The following is a 26,398-nucleotide window of genomic DNA, read 5'->3' as shown; positions in this document are numbered from 1 at the left end:
GTGTTGCTACTAACCTGGAGGTCTGGGTGTCCTTGATGAATATGGACACTCCCCCTCCCTTTGTGGTTCGGCCCAGGTTTTGGGGCCGAAAAGCATGATACGAGGTATAGCCTGGTAGCTATGTGCAGAGAGAGCCTGAGATTTTCTGTTGTACCAGAGAAACTGTAAGGAAAAGACTGAATTCATTTTATGAAAACACAAATAACAGCTTGACTGGTATTCCACAGCAGGATTTGTTAATTTAAAGGGCACATTGAGTGTATGTTCCAAACCTGGTCATGAGAAAGCAGCCGAGACCTGTATTAGTAAAGATGCAATCATATTAGCAGAAAGAGGTGATCCTGACAAAACTGTGGCAGAAAGGCAAAGTATTAAAAATTGGAGACAGTACAGTGTTTGGAAAAGGATTATTCATTGTACACCAAGCAGAAGAGAAGCTAATTTATCTCAGCAATCAGGGATTGTTGAGATACAGGTGTGGCATTCAAGATGCTGTATCCAGCTGTCTTCGGAATACTTTTTCCTGAAGCATCAGGCATTTTTCAGTTCAGAACAGACTAAGGAAGAAATACTTATGTTTGTCCAACACAAAGTGACCCATTAAACAAAAGGGAACTCTGCTTCTCATTCTTCTGATAATAAAGCTCATAGAGAGGCTTTGCCAGTGAAACATTTTCTAATGTTCCAGAAGAAAATGCTTGACAGACCAAAAAAAGCACAGGAGTTGACTAGAAGAATCTGAATTATTTTGGACTTGAACCAGAGTCTGGTGTTGGTAGATGGAGATGAACAGGAAGAAGACCAGCAACACTGAAATTAGTGAATACACACGGGATTCTAAAGCATCAATCACATTTGTGAAATATGGCTTTACAAGACAAAGTGGCTGAGAAGATTGTACTTTTGCTGACTTTGATAAACTTGTGGATAGACTGAAAAACATATACTCCACTTCATGTTATTAGGACACAAAAAGAGAAAAAAGAGCTCTAAGTAGAGCAATTTTGTTCTTAACAGTATTTGCATAAAATATTTAATGATATAAATTGCATGTTGTATATTAAAGCAGATTTGTATAGTATCTAGTCAGGGCTATCTGAAATGAAGGAGTAAGAGTGAGTCTTTTCAGTGATTTTTGTATGTGATAAATATACTACAGTAAACAAGTACTTTTTAATTTTAGGAAATGTAGGCATTACAATGAAAAAAGAGAGGAAATCCTGGAGAAAAGCATATTTAAGTTAATGTACTGTAATCTTGGGCTTTTGGGGTAGGTGTTTGGGTGCAAAAGTGCACTAATTAAAATGTATGTGGAGCTGAGATATTTTCTCTGACTTATGCATTGATGAATGTCTGGATTAATGCCCTTGACTTAATCTAAAAATATTTTTTTGTGTGTAAGCATGGGGTTTTGTAAAATAAGAAAATATTTTAATTGCGATGAGAAGTTTTCCTTTAGCAATTAAATGCTCAGTGTGAGTTGAGAAGTCTGCAGCTGAAGGCAGTTGCACATTCTGTTCTTATGTTTACATGGAGACAAGCTGACTACAGGTGCAGGAAGTGAATTGAGAGTTTTAGCCATTGTTTGCTGAGGGCATACCTCTCCACTCTCCAGATTTTTGCAGAATGTTCAGATTTTTTGACTGGTATTTTTGCTCTGTTCTCATAAAATGTGTGGAATTTTGGGAAATCCATTGAGGGTGGATATCACTAAACAATGGCACACATTTGATTTTCAGATTTTATATCTTTCAGAAAATGTATGCTAACAGAAAACCTTTTATTCTATAAACTGTATAAGAGCAATATTTAAAATCTGTCCCTATTTTACACCATTGTTCCCTATCATTTTTGGCTTCTTCCAGATTTTTTAGGCTGAGAGGTTGAGAGGGAAATGAAAAAACAAATTAAAGGAACAAAGGGATGCAGCTCAGTAAAAAATAAAGTTTGAAATTATTGGAAAGGAATAAGATACAGTAGTTTTCCTGGTGCTTAAATACAACCATACCTTGATGCATTTACTAGAACAGTATATAATTTAGTTTTATTTAAATATAGCCAGTGCCCCTTTTCTTATGGCTAAAAGTTAATGCTTTCTGAAAGCACACAAAGTGTTTTTAACATCTGAAAGGGAAATAGAGGTAAGAAAAGAAAATAAATCAATTAGTGTAAATAGGAGCACAGGCTGTAACATGCACTTTAGCATGGATAACCTTAATATTAGCTTAGGTAATGCCTATGGGTGCAGATATTGATTTGGGACAACTGTTCCTGTCATCTGCGGTGGTGCAGCAGTAGCGTTGTTGCCTCACAGCAAGAGGTTCTCCCTTCAATTCTCAGCTTGGGTTGGGAGTGCCTTCTGTGTGGAGTCTGCATGTCCTCCCCATGGCCGAGTGGGCATTCGAAAGACATGCGTTGAATGGACGTGCCTTCGTTGAAGGTTGGGCATCAGGTTGGCAACTCGACAACATAAAAACCAACTGCCAATCATTACCGGACCGGAGTTCCGCTGTGGCGACCCCTAATCGGGGAAAAAGCCGAACGACAAACAACAACAACAGTTCCTGTCAGTAAGACTAAACTACATTATTTGAAGATGTGCATAACTCTGTGTGTTTGTTTTAAGTTAAAAGGTTGTAGGGCAGTTCTGGGGTGTGTTTTTTTTAGGGTTTTAACTTATTACATCTGAGTGACACCTCCAAGTGCATCTGTAGTTAACTCCTACTGACACATCTAGGCATCAAATATTGCTTGATGATATTTGCATCAACAATTCCAAAACCATGCCATGTACAAGGTTTTGAAAGATATCATCTTAAAACTTATATAATGACAAACTCAACTGCATTAATATTTGACCTTTGTCTAGTGCTGGTAAATAGATATTAACTATTGCTTTTATGATATTAATTTATATAGATATAATTTTTACATTTTTCTAAATATCTCAACAATGAAGTAACACAAGCAGAAGTCCTTAGCCTCATATGAAAGCTGTCAGCTAGATGAATAAAATGCTGCTGATGACAGTACATGGGTAACTTGAGGGTTGCTAAGATATTTTAAATTGTTTACATAATATTACAAATGTAATAGTTTTTGTATTTACTGTGACTTATAAAATTCACTTTAAGCCCCATTAGCTAAAGAATGCCACCACTATAAAAATAGTTTGTGCTGAAGAGTTTGCCACTTATACTTCTTTTATAACCCCTATAGTTCCAGAGATATGAACATTTGTTTGAAATGTGAGGATATAATTTGATTCTGTCAAAAGGCTTAGGCTCCACCCATTGGAAGTTACATTGCAAACTTCCTGAGCTCCATTAGAGTGAATGAGTTAATTAAAACAAAAAGTCTTGAAAAATGTCACATAGGTTCAAATGGAGATGACAAGAAACAACTTTATAAAAGATGAACCTGCCAAACTTTCGTGGGTGCATGTAACACAAAAGTCAAAAATGGACATTAAAAAAGCTGTTATATTTAATAGGGGGGAATAATACTGTGGCATTAGGAGGTACTGCCAGTACAGTAATGGAATTTTTTAAATAATTATGTCATTTGTGAATATCAAAGTGATTTATATAAGATACTTGTGTTACAAACGTATTAAACCTATATACCATGTGTATATCAAACTGATTTGCACGGATGTTTGTGTTGAAAAGGTATTTGTAAAGTTGTTGTGTTTGAAATGTATCCACAGTGTGCCCTACTGGAGAGAGCAGAAAAGTACATGCACTATTGTAACTGTTGAAATGTATATGTTTTAACAGAGGAAAATGGAGTATTAACATCAGTCCATCAAACTTTAAAATATACCTGAAATCAAATCACTTCATGGGCTGGGCCATAAAGATGCTATCTCACAGGTTTCAGTGCAGTCAGAGACACAAAGTATGTAACAAGAAGCTTTCTGTATTGCCTTTGGGGTGAACTAATTACTGCTGTGGAAGCATGGAGGTATGAAATTGTTGTATGACTTCCAGCACCTGCCACAGATCAGTGCAAAAGCCCTTTTGTGTGTATTTTTATAGGTAGGTGCTAAATCTTGCCAACTTCCAGCAATGGGAGTTTGCATGGGAACTAGAAGTCAGATGACCAGAAGTGATGTCATTGTGGAAGCTATCCTACAAGTAAAAGTTTAGATATTATTTTGAGAAGTCTCTTAGTGAGACAGAGTATTCTGTATTCTGTCTTGGGACTGACAGCAAGAAGGACCATTCAGTACATCATCTGCCTTCCTCTGTTAAGTAAGTAGGGAATAGTGATTCTCTTAGATTCAGTCAGGAATATAGTGAAGCTTAGTTTAGATATTGTTTTTCTTTATTTGTCTGTGCCTGTCCTTCAGTGTTATTTTAAATATTTTCTGTGATTTGAACTCTGATGTCATTGTGAATATATAGTTAGTATTTTCTTGTTCTTTTATTATTTATTATTAAATATATTTAAACCTTTCACTGTGGCTGATGTTTGTAGAGATATTAAAGTTTGGAGAGTATTTACATATTTATTTGGTGACACTGTGTGGGCCACACAGTAGCCGTGCTCTTGATCAAACTACCATTTGTATTAATATTAGTTTCACTCAGTATATTGGGTACTCTTGGAAGAACCTTATGGTAGCTGGCAGGAGTGTCTGGTGGCAGTCATAACTACCTTATAGTCTCGGCAGAAGGTGGCATCACTAGTAAACTTGTGCCAGCCTTTCCCATGTGTGTGTGTGTGTGTGTGTGTGTGTGTGTGTGTGCATGCAAATCAAATCTCAAAGACTGTGTGTGTGTGTGTGTGTGTGTGTGTGTGTGTCAGCTACTTGGGCAAAGACACAAAGCACTGGTTGGACAGAGAGGGTGGTGGAGGTCTTTGCTTGGACACTCAGCAGACATCTCAGCTCTATAGCTGTGTCAGTGAGGAGTCTTATTGGGGATCTGGAGAAAGAGAGAGAAACCATCCCCAGACTGACTGTTTCCCCGCATGCTCTTAAGGGGAAATTGATGCAGAAAGTTGCATCTGGAGATTCTGTGTGTGTAACTGTTATCCTCTCAGTCAACGTCTTCCACTGGTGCCAGTGATGAAGATTGAGACTCCTTGATTACTGGCCCAGAGGTGGTGGGGCATCACAAATACATTCTTATAATGGCTATGCTAGCCATATGATTTTGGAATATAAATAGCTCAGAAATAAACAAAAAGGTAAGAGTATTGAATTATATTAGGAAATGCAGAGTGCAAATAGCAGTGCTATAAGAGACATGTTTGGAAAAACATGAGCATGTGAATTTGATAAAAAATTATTTCAGGATGGATATTCAGCAGAACATCAGGGACAAAGGAAAAGGGGAGTAGTTATACTAATTGCTAGAGGAACTCCAGTGATAGAAGAGGGGAAAAAGATGTAAATGGTAGATTTCTGGTAGAAAGGGGTTACTGGCAAAGGAGGAGGATTACACTAGCATATGTTTGTATTCCACCTAAAACTGCTGTTAGGAAGCTTAAGAAAATATTAGGAGAAATAATCAGTTTTCAGCAGGGGATATTACTTACAGATTGGGACTGGTACTTGATTTGCAATAGTGAAGTATGTATCTGGGGACCTAGAAGAGAAAATATAATGAAGGAAGGTAGATTTATGAAAATACTTGGTATGGAAGATGTGAATTCAGTAGGAGCTCCTATTCAATATTTGCATTACTACTATTTTGTCAGATTGGAATTGCTTTATAGTTCAATTTTCCGCAGAGCTATGGCAACCCAAAAATGGGCACAAGCTCCAAAAAGTGATTTCTTCCTTTCTTGCATCCAAGAACTGTAAACCATTGTGCTTTAAAATATGCATCTGTACCACATCCCCTTGAAGCATCCATAAACAGCTGTGCAGCCTTGCTAGACACCCAGTTATCCTGCCAGAATGACCTGTTATAAAAATGTGCCAAACATTCAACCCACAGAAGGAGCTCCATCATTACTTCCCTAGTTACCCTAACCCTATGATGTTTCTTATGTCTGACACAGCATGTTAGCTAAAGATCTCATAAAAGTCCTGCCTGGAGCCACAGGTCCTGCAGGTAGAATTCAAATGTCTTGCAAGTTTCATTACTTGACTGACTTAAACTTTCTTGACAAATGTAGCTAACTGAATTTGACCCCTCAAAACCTTTAACTTATCATAAGGCAGTCTAAATGATACTGAAATGATGTCGATCTCTATACCCAAAACTGTGATCATCTTCAAAGGACCTTCTATCTTCTCTTAGGCTAAAAGCACCTTTGACAGAGGTTCTGAAATAACATAAGGCTTGCTAAAGTACCCTGTCTATTTTCTCCTAGAATCAAATCATCCAAATTGTGCACTGCATGCAGCTCTAAGGACTTCTGCTCCCAGCACCATTGAAGGGCTATACTAAATTTCTCAGTAGTGGTGCAAGAAGCCACATACCCCACTGGCATGGATATATCAAAAATGATAAAAAAAAAAAAAAAAAACAGCAACTTTGAATTGCATCAAAAAAAGGTGCCAGTCCTCTAGAGAAACTAGGATAGTCCTGAAAGCTTATTCAGTATCACCTTTGGCTAATCAGGGCTCCTTAGACTGATGAGTAGTTCAAATTGTGTCTTCTTAAGAAGATTATTGAACTCTGGCCTAACTCCTGCTGATCCCATCATTAACTAATGAACCCTCTGGGTATGAAAAGTGATAGAGTACATGGAGCTCACCTTCTTTCTTCTTTCTTTTTGGTGTCAGACCTAATGGAGATATTCAAAAGGCTTGAAAGGTGGGACGATGAAATCAGCCTGCAGATTCTGCCTGTGGATACCACTTTAGAGAAGAATGCCCATATGATATTCGTAGGTTCATAGGTAGGTACTAGGCTATTGGCCCTAGGGTCTATATAAGCCTAGCCAAAAAGGTACCCTGGCTTTCCCCACCCAAGAAAATTATTTTCCTGTGCCCATGTCGAGCAGAGCCACATAGATGATCCCAGGGGTGAATTTCCTATCTCTCATCCAATCATCCAGATTTTTCTTGAAGAGTGCTAATGCGGAGCTTTGTTTGATATAGATAGGTAGTTTGTTCCAGAGAATGCGAAGTTTCTGGGGCAGGAATCTATCCCTCCAGCATGTTCTGTTTATTGTGGTGAAAAGGTTTAGGTCCTTAGAGTGTATAGCTCGGTGGGATTGGGATTTCTTTAAGTGGAACATGTCCAACAGCTCTGGGTTTGACATAGCCGTGTATGTTAGGCAGAGATTGACTCTAAGTAGGCGATATGCGACAGAGTAAAGCTTGAGTTTTTTAGACAGTCTGCATAGGGCATCTGTTTGAGGCCAGTAATCCTCTTTGTGAGGTATTTCTGCAGCCGTTCCAGTTGTTTTAGATGTCTTGTGAGGTACATACCAAAAGGGGCGCTGTATTCTATAATGGGTCTAATGAGTTATGAGTAGAGGGGAACAATGACCTCCTTTTTCCTGGAAGAGAAACCTTTTGTGATGAGGTGTGCCACATAGAAGGATTTTGACTACTGTGATGATGTAATTATCAAAGTAGGGACTACTGTCCACCTGTGTCCCAAGGTCTCTTATCACACTTTCAGGGTTAAGTAGACTACCGCATATGTGGTAGTTCATGGGTACAGAGTTTTTACCAAAAGGGATAACAATGCACTTTTTGGCATTGAGCTTGAGGCCATGGCTTTGACACCAGGCATCTGTCTCAGTAAGGCCCTTTTGTAGGATGTCCACATCGTTAGGAGTTTCGATTATGGCTCCTAGCATGCAGTCATCTGTGAACTTCGCTAGCCAAAGACCTTCTGTGTTAGCCTGTACTTCAGAGAAGTAGATGCCAAACAGGAGAGGACCCAGGACTGAACCCTGTGATACTCCACTTGTCACTGGTCTGAAGTCGGATTTGGAGTCTGCTACTTTCACAGTGTGGATTCTGTCTCTGCCTCTGACTGAATTCAAATTTCTGCACTTGAAAACATTGATGTGCATCTAGGATTTGATGAGAAAACCAAATTAACTTTCTTGCACCAACTCCATTTTGGCATAATGCTCAGGGTAGTGCTTTAAGTGGTTCCAAAAAGTTGGCCAGTGCAGCCACCTCACTGGACGATTGGTACTGGAGTTTATTGAAAATAAATGCCAGTTTCATGAAAGAGGCCTACCCTATTCCATCACTGAGTGTGCCTTTTCTCTAGGTCTGCTTTCCTGAAGAATAGAAACATTCCTGCCATTCCCTCCATCCTTAAACCAACTTTTCACCATCAGATGCCTACCTCCACAATGAAATAGACATGCCCAAATCTAAATGATGTCCGGTTGCAATTTCTAGTGTAGATGGTTCAACAGATTTATTGTTTGAAAACTTCCAGAACTTCACTACTACACCCAGGTGTCCTTAACCTTTCTAACATAACTCTGAGCCACATGTCAGCATGTCTTTCATCCTGCCTAAGGTACTTGTTTACTAATTTCAGCTTTTTAAAGTGTTGCTTATACCATAACTAGGCAAAGAACTACCTTTTAAAGAACAGGCCTTCCTAATGGATAAAAAGTACTTAAGAAGCAGCAATGCTTGAGCAGGTTGCTTTTCAGTAATAATGACCAGAAAATGAATAAATTCCACCACCCAATTTTGTCCTGTGGTTTGAGGCCTTAAGCTACCTAAAGTTAGCAATGCCACTAGGAGGTCTTTAGATCATGAACCATCTGTATCTATTGTACACTGAATTCCAGGCAGATTAAATAAATCAAAAACCTCCAACTAACCCCCTGTTCAAATATTCTCCTTATTAGAAAGAGGAATAACCATTATAAAGGATGACCCTGGTTGGGGAGGGGGTAGAAAGACATCTGAGCCAAACCACCTATACCATTTCCCCTTCTGACCTACTGGAACTGGCTTCATGTGAATTTCCCTCAACAGAAATAATAGAGGGGGACCCCCTCTCTCGCCACCAAATCAGATAACCTTGATCTCCCTTGATTATTATTGCTAAGTACTTATCAATTTGCTGTTTTTTCCACTACCTCTGATCCATGATGCTTCACCTGAACTTTATTAACTGAGGAGTAACAGTCTGGGCTGCTGAATCCTTTCTGGGATTCCCTCAAGGATTCTTCACCAGCAGACCTCCAGTTTGCAGTACCATGTCTACTACTTGGTCTCCAGCCCTTGTATCAGCACTATGGAGAAGCATGGTCTGCTGTTCAGTATTGGTCTGTGGCATTTTGGCAAAAAAGATTGGGGCATCCTCTGTGATCCTAAGCCATCTCTTGTGAAACTGCTACATAGAATAAGCTCACTCTAAATTAGAACAAAGATAAATGCCATGAAATGTATGTAAAAAAAGGGTGGGTAGCTGAACACTTACAATATCTGAGCCATTAACAAAAGATCTTCAAAGTCCAGATAGGTCCATTCAGTAATAAGATTCTTGGTCCTGTTGTCCAAAATATCAGTTTGAGCTTTTCAAGTCAACAAATTCCAGGTAGGGATAATGGTATTGCTGACAGTTTATTCAGGTTCCAGGTTACCAGATTTCAACACTGGTTCCAGAGGCAGCTCCGGCTGGTACATCAGTTCCTTCCAAAGTGTGGATTAACCAGTACTCTTTTATCCAAGCCTTTGTTCACAAGCACCAAAAAGGCTTGCAACCTTAAGCTGGGTAGTACTTTACATTTTAGGATGCTGACTAGTCCCCAGGTTAACCAAAGAATGGGAGAACATCATGGGAACATTTCAAAATCCTAGGAAACCTATAAGACATTTCCCACCAAGTCACATCATTATGGGTAGTCACTACACTTCTGACAATTTCCACTCTTTTATTTACTATGCCACTTTGTTTACCTGGTTTTATGCAGGGGCCTTTAGAGTGACCAAGCTACTTTAGGTCTTGCAGTGGGAGGATATGTTTTTAACCAAAGAGTACATATTAATATGACTAAAGAAGTCTGACAGATCAATCCAGTCAGGGATAAAATTCACCTCGGGGAAATAATTTGCTATGTCACTTACCCATTCCATTGGGCCTCAGCATTATGCAAGAGGATTCCTCTTCCTGTGCTATTTTTTGCTTAAAGTTAGGTTGCTTGATCACAACCTGGGAAGTTATTCTAGCCTTATGAAAGGCTTTGGAGCAACAAGACATTCCCTCTCAGAGCTACTCTTCATGTATTTCATATAGGTAAGACCTCAGACCTTGCACTTGAAGGGGATTTGACAAAAACTTTAAAGAGGACTGGGAGATGCAGAGCTGACACATCTTTTTCTTGAAAGATAAAATACTGGAGTTATATTCTGATGTAGTAAAGGTGTTGTGGATTTTGAGATATTCTTTAATACAGAGGGCAGCTTCAAGGACAGCAGTTCACCCCAATGATTTAATGAGTTTACTGGATCATAGACCCTAGGCAACTCTTTGAACTGGCTTCCCATGCTTATCTTGGTTTCAGTTGACCTAAGCCTGCAGCCCTGATCATTTTTCTAGGAGGCAATGGCCTAACCAGGGTTTTCAAAGAAACTACTACTAGTTGAATGCTAATGCTGGTCTGCTGTGGTTCCAGTATTTCAATTGAGAGGTGCAAGGAAGAACTCAGCTATAGAACTATCCAGATTTTTTATCAATCGCTGGATGATCCAGGCAGCGAGTTTGATTGGCATTCATGCATTGAACATGATAGTCTGGACATTTATTCTCAGGATGAATGTTACCTAAATGATATTGGTTTTGATTTATTTAACTTGTAGTTATCATTGTCTATTAATCAATTTATTAGCTCAACTATTCACTGAAGTTCTAAATCAATATTTCATTTACTAGTCATTATCGTGTTAATTGCATGTTGTTGGAAGGTCATGGGGGGGGGGGGACAACATGCATTGCATGCTGGCAGACATTTGCCTCACAGACTCATCCATACTTTTGGATTTTCCACTTTTTAGCTCAGTAATCTCTTGGGTTTAGTGACAGGTCAGGAAGACTGAAGACTCATGGTTTAAAAAGCAAGTTTTCAGGGGCAAAAGTCTTAAGCCTCAACTTTGGTGGGTTGAGAGATCTGTCTGAGGGACTTGGTATATTTATCTTGACTGTATGTTGTCAGACCAAAATAGGCATGGGTATGCCATCTGGCTGCCTTGGCTAATTCATGTTTTATGTCTTGCAATGGTTGATTTGTTGTCTTTATTAGTATTATCGGGTCCCTATTAGTTCATTGAAAATTCAATTCAGTGAATGTCATTTTCTGTGCACTTACATTGAACATGCCATACATAGAACTGTTCATACTGAGATCGTGATACAGCGAAGATCAGAAAATTTGCCCTTTCCCCACTGCAGCGCGATCTCAGAGTTGGTATATAATTAGCGGGGGATGTGGGGGGCCACAGTCCCCCAAAAGAGCGGAATTCGATAAACAGCATTTCTGATGAAATGCCGTTTGTTGAAGTAAGTTTTTGCTGATTTAATTTAGACCCATATTATCAGTCAAATTGTTTGTTTAATGAATGGTTGCAAAGCAAACCATGGTGTGGTTTCTAAACTCTTCCTAAGCGGACAATGTCTTGCTATAAAGACTTACTGCCAACCTAAAGGCAGAGCGTGAAAGTACAACAGATCCATCCATACTTTTAACTGAAGAACTTTAAGGCAACTCTATTTATTTTTCCTATTTAACATTATTAAAACACTTGCATATATAATTATTCTCTTTTTTTTCTTTTCTTTTTGAAACTACAGTTTTACAAGAGCCAAGCCAAATCCAACTCCAGAAGTAATGGGACCAATCAAACTTAGACTCAATCCAACAGTGCTGTCGAGAACCCAGATGAGTAGATCATGTGTCCGTGCAGCTCCAAAATATGAACATATAACTCAGAACCAAAGGAAGCTCGTGTGGTGTGAAAACCAGGGACAATACATGTGAACAAGCCACTCGGTGTAAAATAACACGAAAGTCCAAAACTTAGAAAAGCAAGATAATTTAATGGGAAAAACAATGGACTAGTAATGCATTCCATACACATCCAGTGTGTACCAAATGGTACCAGGTTAAGCGCTTTCATCCTTTACACAATGTAGGGCTTCATCAGAAGACCCCCTCCACACATGTTTTCTTCCTGATCATTGAACAATAACAATAGGCAATCTGAAACAGTGTAAAAGCCAATCAACATAAAGACAGGTAAATCCTAACAATGTATTTCCTCTTCTATTTATTCATTTATTTATTTATTTATTTATTTATTGACTAATTGTATTCCATCAGGACATACTCCATTCCATCATTTTCTGGTTGCAGTCGAGCAATCAGTTGGATCTCTGGAATTGCTCTGCTGAATAGAAAGTGAAGGACCTGGAGACTGACCTTAAATTTAGCTCTTCACATTGCTGCTGTGGGTCCACATGACAAAAGGGTTTCCTGGGCAAACCTCATTTAAACAGAGAATAAGATATACTGCCTGTCTCCATATATCATAAATAAGGCCGGCAAATGTATATAGTCAGCTTTAAGGAATTCATCAACTACTGGTACTAGCAAGCAGACTTTACTTACCAAGTTACAAATTTATATTCCAGCTGTTACCATCCACTGTTAAGAAGTAGACTACTATTGCAGTTATTAAAATCATTGTACTTTTATTTTAACAAGGTCATGGCTGAAAATGTACTTTTACAGCCCAGTGCCTGAAATAAAAGAGGGATAAATCATACTTAGAATTCAAGTACTGGCAAGATATGTAATCTGAGTCTTGTTTCTGAAGGCTTGTATGAAGTAAAAATCTGATTCCTGTATCCTTAAAAATAGATTGTAAAAGGGTCGCTCCAATAGAGGAAAAATAAACCCTGAGTTTGCATGCCTGAAAACCTGCAATAAAACTGACTTAATCTTACGACTTCCTAAAGATGATTAAAAAACTGTAAGATACTAATACTATGAATAAACTTCTTTTAAATATGCTGTGATGTATACATCTATTGTTCCTGAAAGTGTAGTAGTCAACCTAGTAAAGAGGAGGTGGGCACAAAGAAAGAGTGCATGAATGTAAAATGCTGTTACGAATAATAATCTATGAAATCAAGCTAACATATTGCTGACAACAAATGACATACATTAGAAGTTACCCTTTACTAGTGAATTGTAAATCCTTGAATGAATGAATAAATGTATTATTAACAAAAACTATAAACATTTATGAATACAGAGCAGCAGAGATTAAGTACAAATAATGGAAAATAACTCCGCATTAAAAAAAGATTCAGCAATAAAATTGTAGCAAATTACAAGAGGTAGAAAACTGGAGTACAAAAAAAAATAGTGAAGGACTCCAAAATTGGTAAATAATAAGTGTTTAGAATGGGGGTGGGAGTAAGGGCTAGGACAGTGTAGAGAGGAAAGTAAGCAGTTATAGGAAGTAAAGTTGAAGGACAGTCTAGAGTCTAGAGAAATGCAGCTGTAGGAGGGGGGAGCAGGATGGTAACAGAGAAGGAGATAAGATGAGATTAGGTTATAGTGTAGCTCAGTGACCCCAGTGCTGGTTTATAAAAGTTACATTAGAGTCGGGGAGGAGGAAAATTATGTTATGCCAAAAATGTGTGAGAGAGTTAGGTAGGGTGGTGGCAGTTGCAGGAGGGGGAGTTGGCAAGGTAGCTCTTCACTTCTTTTTTGAAGTGAAGAGAAGATTGGATAGAGCATATATTGGGAGGATTTTTGTTCCAAATCAGAGATATAGTGCATGTGTAAAATAATCTACCTACTGTCTTGTTAGGCCTATAGGTATCGAGTAGCTATTGGTCAGTGCTATAGATTAATTGTGAAGGTTTGTATAGAGATAGGAGGGTAGACTGGGAGGGACAGTTTGCAGGTTTGTGCAGTAGGGAATGTGTCATCTGTAGCTGAGAAAGTTGGAGTAGTTGAGGGAATTCAAGCCACTGTAGTTTGAGGGATAGGCAGTGATGGGATTTGTAAGGGGAGTTACAGACAAACCTGGCTATCTGGTTGTATGTCTGTTCTAGCTTGTAGGTGAGTAAGTATAGGGGAGGCATAAAGAAGGCAAGGGAGAAGGTAGACTTGAGCTAGTGAAGTCCTTGATGAAATATATAAGTTTTTTGTTTCTATACAAAAGACCAAGTTCTTGATTGTTTTTTTTTTGATGGATTGGTGGATATGAATATCAAATTTCAGTTGGTCGTCAATTATGATACCTAGAAGTTTAGTATGGGAGTCAGCATGAATGATGGTGATGTCCAGAGAAGAGAGATTAAAGAGTGATTTAAGGTTGGACATGGATTTTGGAAGGAGAAGAAGAAGCTAAGTTTTCTTTGGGTTAAGAATTAGTTGGTTACTGATTAACCATTGTTCAAGGATGATAAAAGAAATCTGTGTGAGGGAGTAAAGGTCAGAAGGGTTGTCGTACAAGGTAATAAGAGTCTAATCATCAGCGTACTGGATCAGAGAAGAGGTGCAGCAGGCCGAGTGTAGATTCTTTGTAAAAATATTAAGGAGAAGGGGGCTGAGAATGGATCCTTGGGGTACACCTGATTTGATAGGCAAGAAAGGTGAACAGGACATCTGCCATCTGACAGATTGCTGTCTGTTAGTAAGATAACTGGAACCAGAGAACATAGGGAGCAGAGAGTTTGAGCTTAGTAAGTTTAGTGAGAAGCTTGGGGTGGGTTGACTGTGTTGTATGCCTTGGAGAGGTCAAGGAAAAGGCATGGCACCAGTTTGTTGTTGTCTCTTGCCTCAGCTACAGTCTGGGTGAAGGATAGGATGGCTGGGGAAGTGCTGTGGTGTGGCCTAAATCCATGTTGAGAGGGGGTGAGCAGATTTCATATTTATTTATTTTATTTATTTATTTAACATTTGTTGACCGGAAAAGTCCGAATAGGCTCCACAGAGCCTGTTTTCAGTGGAGGCCCGGGGAGAAATGCTGGGGGGAAACCGGACTACCTGGAGGAAACCCATGCAAATGCAGGGAGAGCATGCAAACTCCACACAGAAGGCACACCAGCCAAGAATTGAACCAGAGAACCTCTTGCTGTGAGGCGACAACATTAACCGCTCCACAACTGCATCGCCCAAAGAGTAGATATTTAAGAAGTTGTCTGTGTATGCATTTCTCTAAAATTTTTGAGAGAGGAGTGAGGATGGCTATGGGTTGAACATTGGATGTGTCAGTGGAGTTGCCTCCTTTGTGAAGTGGAATTGTATAAAAGAATTTCCAAATATCTGGGACTGAGGATTGTTTGATAGAATGGTTGATAAGGATTGAGATGGGAGTAATTTATCAAAGGAGGGAGAGCAAGATTTAAGTATCAGCAAAATGGATTTAATATAAGCAGTGGAACAGGTTTCAGGGAGAAGGCTGAGTGGAGGAAGGTGGTGGAGGGAGTAGGGAATTGTGATTGGTTAGTGTCTGGAGGGGTTAGTTTGTGGACAGAGTCAATGAAGTAGTTGTTTAATAGGGCTGCTCTATCAAGTGATGTTTTATTGGGGAAGAGATTAGTGGTAGAAGGTCTCCCAGGGTAAAGAATATTGTTCATGGTGTGCCAGAATTTTTGGGGGTTTGAAGTGTGTGTAGCTTGAGTTTCATGATAACATTTTTTCTCGTCTTGGATAATAAATGTTTTGGTAAGGTTTCTTAGTTCTTTGAATTTAAGAAGGAGTGAGGATGATTTAGATTTTGCCTATTCTTTCCAGGTCCTTTCTCTTAGTTTCATATTGGAAAGGGTAGCATTGGAGAGCCAGGGTGTGGGATTAGATTTTACCCTAACTTTTCCGATGGGTGCTAGGGTGTTTAGTATGCTAAGGAAGGTATTGTTAAATTCAAGAACAGCATCATTTAGAAGAAGGTTGAACAGGTTCGATCAGTTAACTAAAGAGAGTTGGTAGTTGAACGTTTCTGTGTTGAAATTGGATAGGTTTCAGCAGTCTCTGTATAAGTGGGGTTTAGAGGTATGAGAAGGTGCTCTGAGTATTGATATAGGGAGGTGATCACTTAATAAGTTTGGAAGGGTAGTAGGATTATAATACTGATTTGGGTTAGAAGTTAAGATTCAGTTGAGAATGGAGCTAGAGGTTCTATTCATATGGGTGGGAGTTGAGATAAGTTGACTGATACCCAAAAAGGTTTATATTAAGGGTAGGGGTGTTGGGCGAGAGTTTATTCCAATCGATATTGACATTACCTAGTAAGATTGTTTCATAAGATATATGTTGGGAGATCCAGGATAGAACCAATTCAAGAATAGGAATATTGTTACCAGGAGGTATATCCCATAGATGCTATTATGAACTTTTTTGTGTGGGTTAAGGTGGCAGTTGAATAATATGAGTTCGGCAGGAGAGAAATCAGGGAAGAAAAGGGAGAGGGGAGGAGAGGTTCAGTTGATCATGGTACATAAGCCAACACCTCCCCCTTTTTTGGAGAGTCTGCCTTGCTGGAATATGTTATAGCTGGGGGAGGTAGAATTTCAGAGTTAGTGATATGTGGTTTGAGCCAGGTTTCTGAGAGAGTTGGGATGTGGGGAGTGTGGGGTGCAATCCAAGCATGTAGGTCAGCGATTTTGTTAGTTAGGCTTTGTAGGTTTATGGAGTAGATAAGTGTTTAGTTTGAGAGGAGGGGGGTCGGTGCCCCTTTGTGGAGGTGGTAGGGTTGGAGGAAGATTATAGACCAGGATTGGGGTGGATGTCCCCATCTGGTAGAAGAGTAATAGGAGTTAGTTTAAGGTTAGAGGAGTAGAAGTAGAAAGTAGAGAGTTTGAATTTGGGTTTAGAGGAAGAGAAAAACTGATTGAAATGTTTTATTTTGTGATAATGAATGTAGGAGATATTGTAAAGAGAGGGTGAAATAGGGAAGTTTAGGTAATTAGTGAAGGAGGATATACTTTGGGACAAAATGGGTGATGGGGAAGGGTATGGCAGGTTGGAGTGGTAAGATGTTAACCTGGTGAGAAGTACCAGAATAGCAGGTAAGAGAAGGTGCAGAAGCGTGCTGATTAATATTTTGTGGATGAAATTAGTGATATGAGGAGAGTGAATTGAATGAGTGAGGATAGTGTAAGGAAAAAAGATGATATATAAAGAGGGTAATGTAGAGGTGGGGGAGGGTAACTGATTTGTGCTATACAGCTACAAGGCAGTAGTAAGGGTATGCGGTAGGGGAGTCATGAGTAAAGAAGGGGAGGATTTAGAGAAATAGAGTAGGCATGAGAAGTGTGATTGGATAAATAGGAGTGAGGGGAGGGCCCTTTCATTGATGTAAGAGTAAAAATCTACAGCATGCAAGGGTGTGTGGGAATGGGGGTAGGGAGTAGACCAGAGTGGAGCCTGAGCAAAGCGAGGGTGGAATGGACTGGGCTGGCCCAGGCAATGTGGAGAGTAGCACAAAAGAAAACAATCAAGAAAATCAGTTAAGTGGGCTGAAAAGAAGCTGGAAGGTGAGACAGTCAGTCAGGAAGATTGGTGCAATAAAGTTACCAGGAAAAGAGTGGAAAAGGGAGAAAGAGACTGAGGGAAATGAGTGGATTGGGAGCAGAATTAGCTAGGGGAAGTTGAGAAAAATTTGGCAGACCTTGCAAGAGAGAGGGGATATACTTTACATTCAAAGTTGGGGATATTATGTGAAGTAATTAGCCTCTCAGTTGCTGCACCAGGAAGGCTACTGCTGAGAGAGACTGGAGAAAGCAGATTGGGTCAAGCAATATAAGGGACCAGATAGCTGAAAGCAAGGGGGACAGGAGATGGGCAGTGGTGATGTACAGGGACCGCCAGGCTAAAACACAGGTTTAAGTGATTAGGCTTGTAATACAGTTTAAGAACTTGGTACATGAAAACAGATATACATAGATTAATTTTGAAATTAAACAACAGTGAGTAATAGGTTGGAGCAGTACCTGGAGGTAGAGGTGATTCACTTCTGCAGTATAGGTTCTGAGTTGAAGATACAAATTTAATATCCAAAAGACACAGTCTAGCTCGCAGTGAGGGGTGGGAGATCAGGTATGAGTGTGTTGCCCGGAGAGAAATTAAAAATATGGAATGAGTGTGTTGCCTGATGAGAAAATTTATTTATTTATTTTTATTTTACATTTGTTGACCAGGAAAGTTCGACTGGATACAGGTCCATTTTCAGCGGAGGCCTGGGGAGAAAAACTCCAAATGTACAAAAATAGGTGTAAATACAGTGAAATTATTACAGTGAGTTATCACAAAAACTGAGATTTGTTTAACGATATGTACACACAGATACATGTTTTTCTCACATACACACAGCTAAGGTTGGAAGCAATTAGCTGAGAAAGAAATGGTTTAAAGATTTCATCTGAAAAAGGAAAACACATATTAAGGTGGTTATCATACATGGTGTAGTGTTAACTTTAAAACTTTCCAGTAGGTGGGTGATGTACAGAAATTTAAATAGTTAGAGTCAGAGTTTTATTCTTGTAATGAGGTTCTCATTTATGAATTATGTTTGAGTGGGAGTTAGTCAGGGTTTGTACAGGGACAAAGCCACTGCAGTTTTAGGTATTTCCTAAGGGATTTTTTGAATTGGGATAAGGAGGGGTCAGTGGTGAGTTCAGCGGGAAGTAGGTTCCAGTTTTTACCGGCAGAGTTGGAGAATAGTGATTCACTCGCTGAATTGTTGATTTTAACAGTTTGCACAAGCAGTTTTTTGGAAGAGTGAAGGGATTTTAGGTTACTGTAGGGGGCAATAATATGTTTCAGTATGGATGTACTGTCTGGTAGAGAATTTTGTGAACTACTATTAGTTGGTTATATTGCAGTTGGTAGGGTAGTTCAAGCCAGTCTAACGATTAAAGGTTAAGGCAGTAATGGGTTCTATAAGCTGATCCTGTGGCAAATCTGGTAATGTTATTGTAGCACCTAGTAAATTTATTGAGGTTTGATTTGCTTAGGTTTACAAAGATGGGCGAGGCATAAAGAAGGGTTGATAGCAGATGTGTACAGGCAATAACAGTTCTAGCAGATGGGGTTAAGAATTGTTTAATCCTGTATAAAGAGCCTAATTTTTTATTAACTGTTTTAATAGTTTTGTCTATGTGAGCATCAAACTTGAGGTTGTTGTCGATGATCACTCCCAGTAGTTCAGTACTAGGTTCTGGGGAAATTATGGTACCATTGTTAGATATTATGGTGAGAGGTGGTGAGGGGACCTTGCGAGTGGGGGAGAAGAGTAATAGTTTGGTTTTATTTGGGTTTAATAGTAGTTGGCGACCAGTGAGCCAGTTCTCTACTCTGTTGAAAGTGATTTGGGACAAGGATTGTAAATCTGTGGGGGAGGTAGCAGAGCAGATTTGGGTTGAGTCATCTGCATACTGAATACAAGTTGCATCAGGGATGACTTTGTACAGGTCATTAATGAATATGGAGAATAGGAGGGGACCTAATATAGATCCCTGTGGGACTCCAAGGGTGACTGATAAAAGGGACGATAGGTTATTATTCCATAGTACAGCTTGTTGTCTGTCACTTAGTAAGAATGAAACCAGGTAATTGCTAGGTTATCTATGGAGAGTGATTTTAATGTGTTTAAGAGTAGCTGGTGATTTACCATATCAAATGCCTTGGATAGGTCAAGGAAGAGGGCTGAGGAGAGCTTGTTGTCATTACGGTTTTGATTTATTGTATGGGAGAAGGAGAGAATGGCTGAGGTTGTACTATGGCAAGGTCTAAATCTGTGCTGGGAGGGGGCTAGGAGAATGTTTTGATTCAGATGGGCAAGAAATTGCTTGTGGATACATTTTTCTATTATTTTAGCCAAGGGAGACAGAATGGCTATAGGCCTATAATTTGAAAGTTCAGTGGAATTTCCCCCTTTATGAAGAGGAACAATGTGGGAGATTTTCCAAATGTGGGGGATATAGGCTTTGTGGATAGTTCTATTGATTAAAATTGATATGGGGTATGCTATTTCATTAGCAGCTTTTTTGGAGATATTCTGCAGGTAGTAGGTCTACTGAAAGGGTGGTGGGTTTCAGTTTTTTAAGTAGGGACTTAAACGATGTTGGTACTGGATCAAGCTTAAAGGGGATCTTATTATCAGGTGTGGGGTTGGTGGTACTTGGGGTATAGGGAGATAGCTTACTGGCTTGAGATTGCAATCTTTCTGTAAAGAAGGTGTTAAAGGTGTTAGCAACAATTTTAGGAGGTTGTTGGAGGGTAGTTAAGGGGGTAGGGGTAGTTGATTGGCCTGGGTGGAGAAGTTTGTTTATGCCTGACCAGAATTGTTGTGGTTGATTTTGGTGCTGTTGTTGCAGATTACAGTAGTAATTCTTTTTGTCTAGCATAATAGACTTCTATGCATCATTTCTCAGCTGTTTATATATAAGGTGGTCTTTTGGGGATTTAGTGCTTCTCCAGAAGGTCCATGCTTTGTTTGCTAATAATTTTTTGTCTTGTATCATTGGACAGCCATGGTGGCACTTTGTTATTGGTTCTGATAGTGCATGAAGGAGCATGGTTATCCAGGATAGCAAGAAATGTAGAGTTAAAGTATGAGACTGCTTCATCTAGTGGAAGTAGCCATAGATTGGACCAGTCACATGTGTTAAGTTCATTCTGAAATTTAGTCTGAATAAAGTTTTTACAACTTCTAATGGTTTTAAAGGAAGATTGTTGAGGGATGTCCTTTCTCTTCCTTATTATATTGGTCAGGAAGTGATCACTAAAGTCCTCAGGTAGGGTGCCTGTTTTATATATCTGGGGTAGGTTGTTTATTAATATCCAGTCTAGGATACTTTCCTTTTTGTTAGCCTTATTGATTCTGGTTGTGGAAGATATCATCTGGGAGAAGCCATGCAAATTTATATGGGTGGAGGGGGAAGTCTGAAGAGCAAGTATTCCAGTCAATATTAACATCCCTGAGAATAATAGTTTCCTGGAGCAGTTAATGGAGAGCCATTGGAGGATACCCTCCAAGGTATTTGTGTTGTCACCTGAGGGAATATAGATACATGCAATGTTTATAGATTTGCGTTTGCTGAGTTGGACCTTTGTGATCAATATTTCTGCATTGTTAGTAAACAAAGCATTTGGGGTACTAGTTTTGGTTACTTCTAGAGTGGATTTAAAAAAGATGGCTACCCCCCTCCTTTCTTAGAGATGAGATCAAGTCTTAATATATTGTACCCTGGGAGTATAATCTCATTATCAATGGTAGTAGGCTTGAGCCAGGTCTCAGTAAGGCATAGTACATCAGGGGAGGGGACATCCAGGAGGGCATGTAAGTAGTGAATTTTCTTGTTTATACTTCTGATGTTTAGATGACACACTACGAGTGAGTTGGGGGCATTATTTGAGTTTTGTAGGCTGATATGGGTGCTGATATGGGTGCTATTTGTGGGGGCTGATAGTAACAGGTGGGGTTGGTCCTGGGTTAGGGTGGATGTCACCATCCTCTATGAGGTTAGGTAGTAATCTAATAGCAAGTTTCTGGAGTTTTAATAAGAGTTTGTGGTAGTATTTAGTTCTAGGATTAATATATGAAGCACGCATGGGATGTTGAGTTTTTGCGTTAGAAGAGTTTGATGAGAGGTGGGGTAGTGGTTGGTTAGAATTATGTGGCTGATTAGTAGTACTGGTTTTGGATCTAGGGTAGTGGATGCTAGGGAGGTGTTGGTATTCATAGGCTGTGTGAAGATAGAGAATTCTAAGTGGGGGTATTAGGCAGTAAATAGGATTAGAGTTTGAAGATTTGTTAAAAGTATGTGGAGGCATTGTAGGGGTATTTGAGTAATGCTTGTGTAAAATAGAGTTGGGGTGTTTATAAATAGTATATAGTGAGAGACTGGAGAGAATCTGAGTAATAGGGCTGGGTCCTGTGAATGATTGGTTAATGCTGATTGATTCTGATGAGTGGGAGTGGTGTCAGATGAGGGGGAGTGGCAAGGTGATAAGTGTAGGGCAACTGGGGGCAGGTGGAAATTGGGGGCAGGGTAGGGGAGGGGAGTGAGCCCGCAGGGCGAACAGAGCAGGTAGAGCCAAAAGAAGAAGATCGAGAAGAACAGTCAATCAGTGGAGTGCTGAAATCTGAAGGTAAGTGTGGTGAGATATATAGGAAGGTAAGAGGCCTAAAAAAGATAGAAGTGGGATTAGAGCAGAGTGATATAAGGAAATATTTGTATGGTTGGACTGAGACCACAGTGTGAGAGAGAACAGTAATAAAGAGATGACTAAAAACTGTGTCAGGGGATTCGATGAAGAGTAGGTAAAGGGATTTAGAGACCCTAAAGCTAATAGTATGGAGCCACCTAGTGGGCAGTCATTTTATTGCAGCAAGGTCCCCTTATGGGAGATAACAGGTTCAAGAGAGAGGAGGGAGAAGGCTAGTGTAAAATAAGGAGGTTACAATAGGGGAAGTAAGGGGTGTCTAGACTAGAAAGAGGGCATGTCTGCTGGTTAACCTGGCAGGGAAGCGTGCTTTAAACACCTAGCAGTAGCTATATACTAAGTTTAGTTGTTACAGACAGTAGTAACAGTACACATGCTTTCTCTTACTTCCTTGTGGGAATTGAGGCTCAGGGAGCAGTTAGGCTTTTTCTTTAATGTTGACTAAGACCGCAGGTGATCTTTACTTTACTTTAAGTTCTTAGATGTCCAACAGGGCACATTCAGTTAGGCTAGTGCAGGACAAGCAGGAAACAAGCTGGTACATATAAGGAGAGAGAAAAATGTAGTGAGGACAAAAGTACATTAATCTAGAGTCTGCAAGCAAAAAGCTCTAAGCAGATACAGATTTATGGGTAACTTCAGTCAGTGATCACAATATTATTATCATAGACTTTATATAACTATAATAAAAGGAAAGCTATTTGCTGTGGTAAAGAGAATGTAATTAGACAATATGCTTTGAACTAGAAGCTGATAAAAGGGAGAAAGCCTGCAATGGCCATGTTAAAGCTGGTATGTTTGACCTAAGCAACATAAACTGTCTAATATAGGTTATATAGTATTCAGCAGTTAACACAACTGTGGACTTTCAATGTGGTATTTTAAAAATCAATTGTAGTGAACACTTAACACGGTGGTCCAGGATTATCAGTTTAAAAATCAAAGCTACAAAGTAGTGAACAAATACATACTGGGCCAGGGATATAGCAGTGTTACAGTAAGGAGCTCAGTAGCCAGTGCAGTCTACAAGTAACAATATCTATAGATAAGGCCAGTAGTTGCAGTCTAAAATACTAATGTGGGCAGTAATAGCAGAATCATCCAAACAACCTATGTGTAGTTCAACCCAGTCAGTAACATAAAGAAAAGGGGAAAAAGGTTAGACAGGCTAGATGGGAAAACAATAAATAAATAAATAAATAAAAACTGAATACTGCAGACTGGCCAAATGTCAAATTACTTTAGTGAAAGTTCTTATTTACTTGAATTAAAATGGGCTTTGCAGCAAGTTATGCTGGGTTGAAAAACAAAACACTGAAAACTGAAAACATACATACTCTGAGGTGCTGTAGCCTCTCATGTGGCATGTATTCTACACTATTACACTTTCAGTTTGTTTTGTATATCACAGATAGAGATAGTCTGAATATCAACATGACCGCCCTCTGGATTGCTTAGAAATGTTCAGGTTAAGGCTGCATAGATTCCAAGTAACTAACCACAGACGTTGTTTTGTTATATAATATTTAATCTATGATGACCCCAGATTACGATGACTATAGTATCACATTTAGATAGTACCCACTCCCTGAGGTGATAAGATTTGTTTGCTGTGATAACTGGTGATAGCAGTTATCAAAACTGATTATATGCCATGCATAACAGAAAGCTGTGTTAGAGTAAGACTCTAAAAGATATGCAAGAATAAAGGGTCTACTTCACAATGTCGAAAGCCGACAATATCTAAGCTGATATTGTTGGCACTACAACATCGAAAGGGCAGAACATCGTGTAGGTAAACGGAAATCTCCTTAGGGGGAGATTTCTGTTTACCTCAATGTAGTACGGTCTCGGAGTTGAAATATTTAAGTAGGGGGGGTTGCCCCTCTGCCTACGCTAGTTATTTATTTATTTTAATCGCTATTCAATGTTTTACTACATCAATCACTAGAGGCCGACTTTTAGTGATTCAATGTAGTAAGATTTCTATAACGTGATATAGGTGCAGAATAAATACTCATAAATGTTTGATCAGTTATAACAGGTTGCCTTTTTGGAGTGTCTCATCATAAAACAATAAAAAGCATATTAAAACATTTTGAAAATATAGTTTTACCTGAATGATACCTTGTGACCATAAGGATACAAAATTAGCTTCTTCATACTTTGGACATTGCATCAACAATGTAAAGAAACAATTACTTATATTTCAAAGAATTAAATTTGTATTTGGAGACATTGCCATTCCTGGGTCATAAAATGGATACTGCATGTTTACATACAATTAAAGAACAGGTGTATTGACAGATATTTATTTACTGGTTTCCAATATGGTTTAGTGGTTAGGATTCCTGGTTTTCACCCAAATAGATGTTGTTTAGCACTCACTATAGGAAGCTGAGATTCTTTAGACTGCTACTACTCGTTAGTGCAGTCTGTTAAAGTATGAGACATTGTCTCAGGGTCATGTGTTTGTGTCCAGTGTTCACAAGTACCTTTAGTGCAACCATGGTATAGTGGTTGTGCACTGGACTCCAAAGAACAGCTGTATGAGTTTGAGACCTTTAAGCCCGACATATTCTTAGTCCGTCAGCACAGAAAACATAGGCTGTGAGCTGCTAGCAAGCTGTTTTCTGTTGTACTGGTCTTGAACTGCTCAGATTTCATTTACTTAATGTGCAAACTTGAGGAAGTCACTTAACCAGAGAGTGATTTGGGGCAATTGGGAAACTGGGCTGGGCTCCTCAGTGGTCACCTGGACTACATGCATAGTAACTACCTGTGAACCTACCACATCATGTTTTTTGCCAGATCTGTTAACTGTTAATCATGATGAATGCATTGTTCTGCAAAACTAACAACTGATATTGAAGTCCAGAACAAGACAGATCTTCTGAAGTTTCTAAATAAATCCATCAGTTTTCCGAAGCATCTGAAATTGCAACCAATCACTGAGTGATGCATTGTCATACTGTGTGGTGCAGGACTTTCACATAAAATGCAACACAGATAGACTTGTTAATTTTGTGTTTCTCATCCTAATACCGGCAGAACAAAATAGTCACTATTAGATTAAGAAAGTTGTACGTTTTTCAGTAAGAATGTTTTGTAATTGTAGTTATGGTCACAGACCATTTAACACACAGGACACTTGTTATTTAAAAGTGAGATAAAAACCTAAGGATACTGTGACATTCCATGCAGTTGGCATCATATGAGTATGAAATAACTTACATTCTGGACAGGAAATTATAGCACTTGCAGGTGTTTTAAGCAGATTACTCAGCAGCATCAGAAGAAAAGTGACAGTTTAGGATTTTTGGTAGTATCAGTCTGGAACAGAATCCTGTTGTTAAATAAATAAGCAAGCATGCACCTGTTGTTAAATAAATAAGTAAGCTTGCACCACTGCACCTACTTAGCTATTTGCTTCCAGCCATAACAGACAAACGTATCACATCCCTACCCTCTAAGTTGGCACAGCTGCACTCAAGGCAACATACATGTCTGATTGAGCAAATGCAAGCAATAGTGCCTATAGCAATTTAGTCAGCTTTCACCTACTCAGCGACACAATCAGTTATCATAATGGTGCTGGATACAGAGAAAATATTTGACTGCCCAAATGCAAGAAACAATCTAATGTAGTGCATGGAGCACCTTGACTGCACTCTGAAGTCAGAGAAAAGACAAAAGTGTGTTAAGCACCTTTTTGATGTCAGTTGAAAACAATCTTTTGTTAAGCACCTGTCAGTATTTTTAATGGGGCTTTACAGCAATATTTCTTTGCTCTAAAATAAATAAATAAATAAATAAAGCAAGCAAGCACCCCCTACTAAAAGAAACCTATCCAGAGGCACAGAGAATGGTGGTGGCGGGGGTGCTCCAGTTGACTTTACATTCAAGCCATGTCACAACCATATGTGGCTCAAACTTGTAAAAATTTGATGACGTGATAGGAACCCAGAAAACTAGACTACATGGCCAACATACTAGTGTCAGCAGTAATTTAAAGTAAGAGGACACACATTTTACATCTCTTTTTTTTTTTTTGAAGCAAAAATAAATGAACTTCTGCGGTAGAATTTTACGCTACAGTTCACTAAAGTCTACAGATTTTACACTGTCTCTTTGATAATGTGCTTTATTTTTCCATCATTTTTGGCATGTTTTTTGAATGTATTTGAGTAGTATTCCACATTCCTACTGAAAGCAGGAACAGTTATATGCCATTTGGCCTTCAGATTGTATGCTAATTGGG

At 39.1% G+C, this 26,398-nt stretch overlaps 1 long non-coding RNA gene across 2 annotated transcripts in view; it reads left to right on the top strand.

The window, feature by feature from the left end:
* Positions 1-26,398, top strand: part of LOC122793451 — a 132,703-nt gene that overhangs the window by 81,396 nt on the left and 24,909 nt on the right. For both annotated transcript variants that reach the window (XR_006363482.1, XR_006363483.1), the window contains exon 2: positions 11,742-12,186. This is a non-coding gene — a long non-coding RNA (uncharacterized LOC122793451). The remainder of the gene's footprint in view (positions 1-11,741; positions 12,187-26,398) is intronic.

The sequence above is a fragment of the Protopterus annectens genome, chromosome 2.part0 (genome assembly GCF_019279795.1).
Source record: "Protopterus annectens isolate FY-2018-M chromosome 2.part0, PAN1.0, whole genome shotgun sequence".
In the NCBI taxonomy this organism is placed as follows: domain Eukaryota; kingdom Metazoa; phylum Chordata; order Ceratodontiformes; family Protopteridae; genus Protopterus; species Protopterus annectens.
This window is presented reverse-complemented; position numbering and strand designations above follow the sequence as displayed.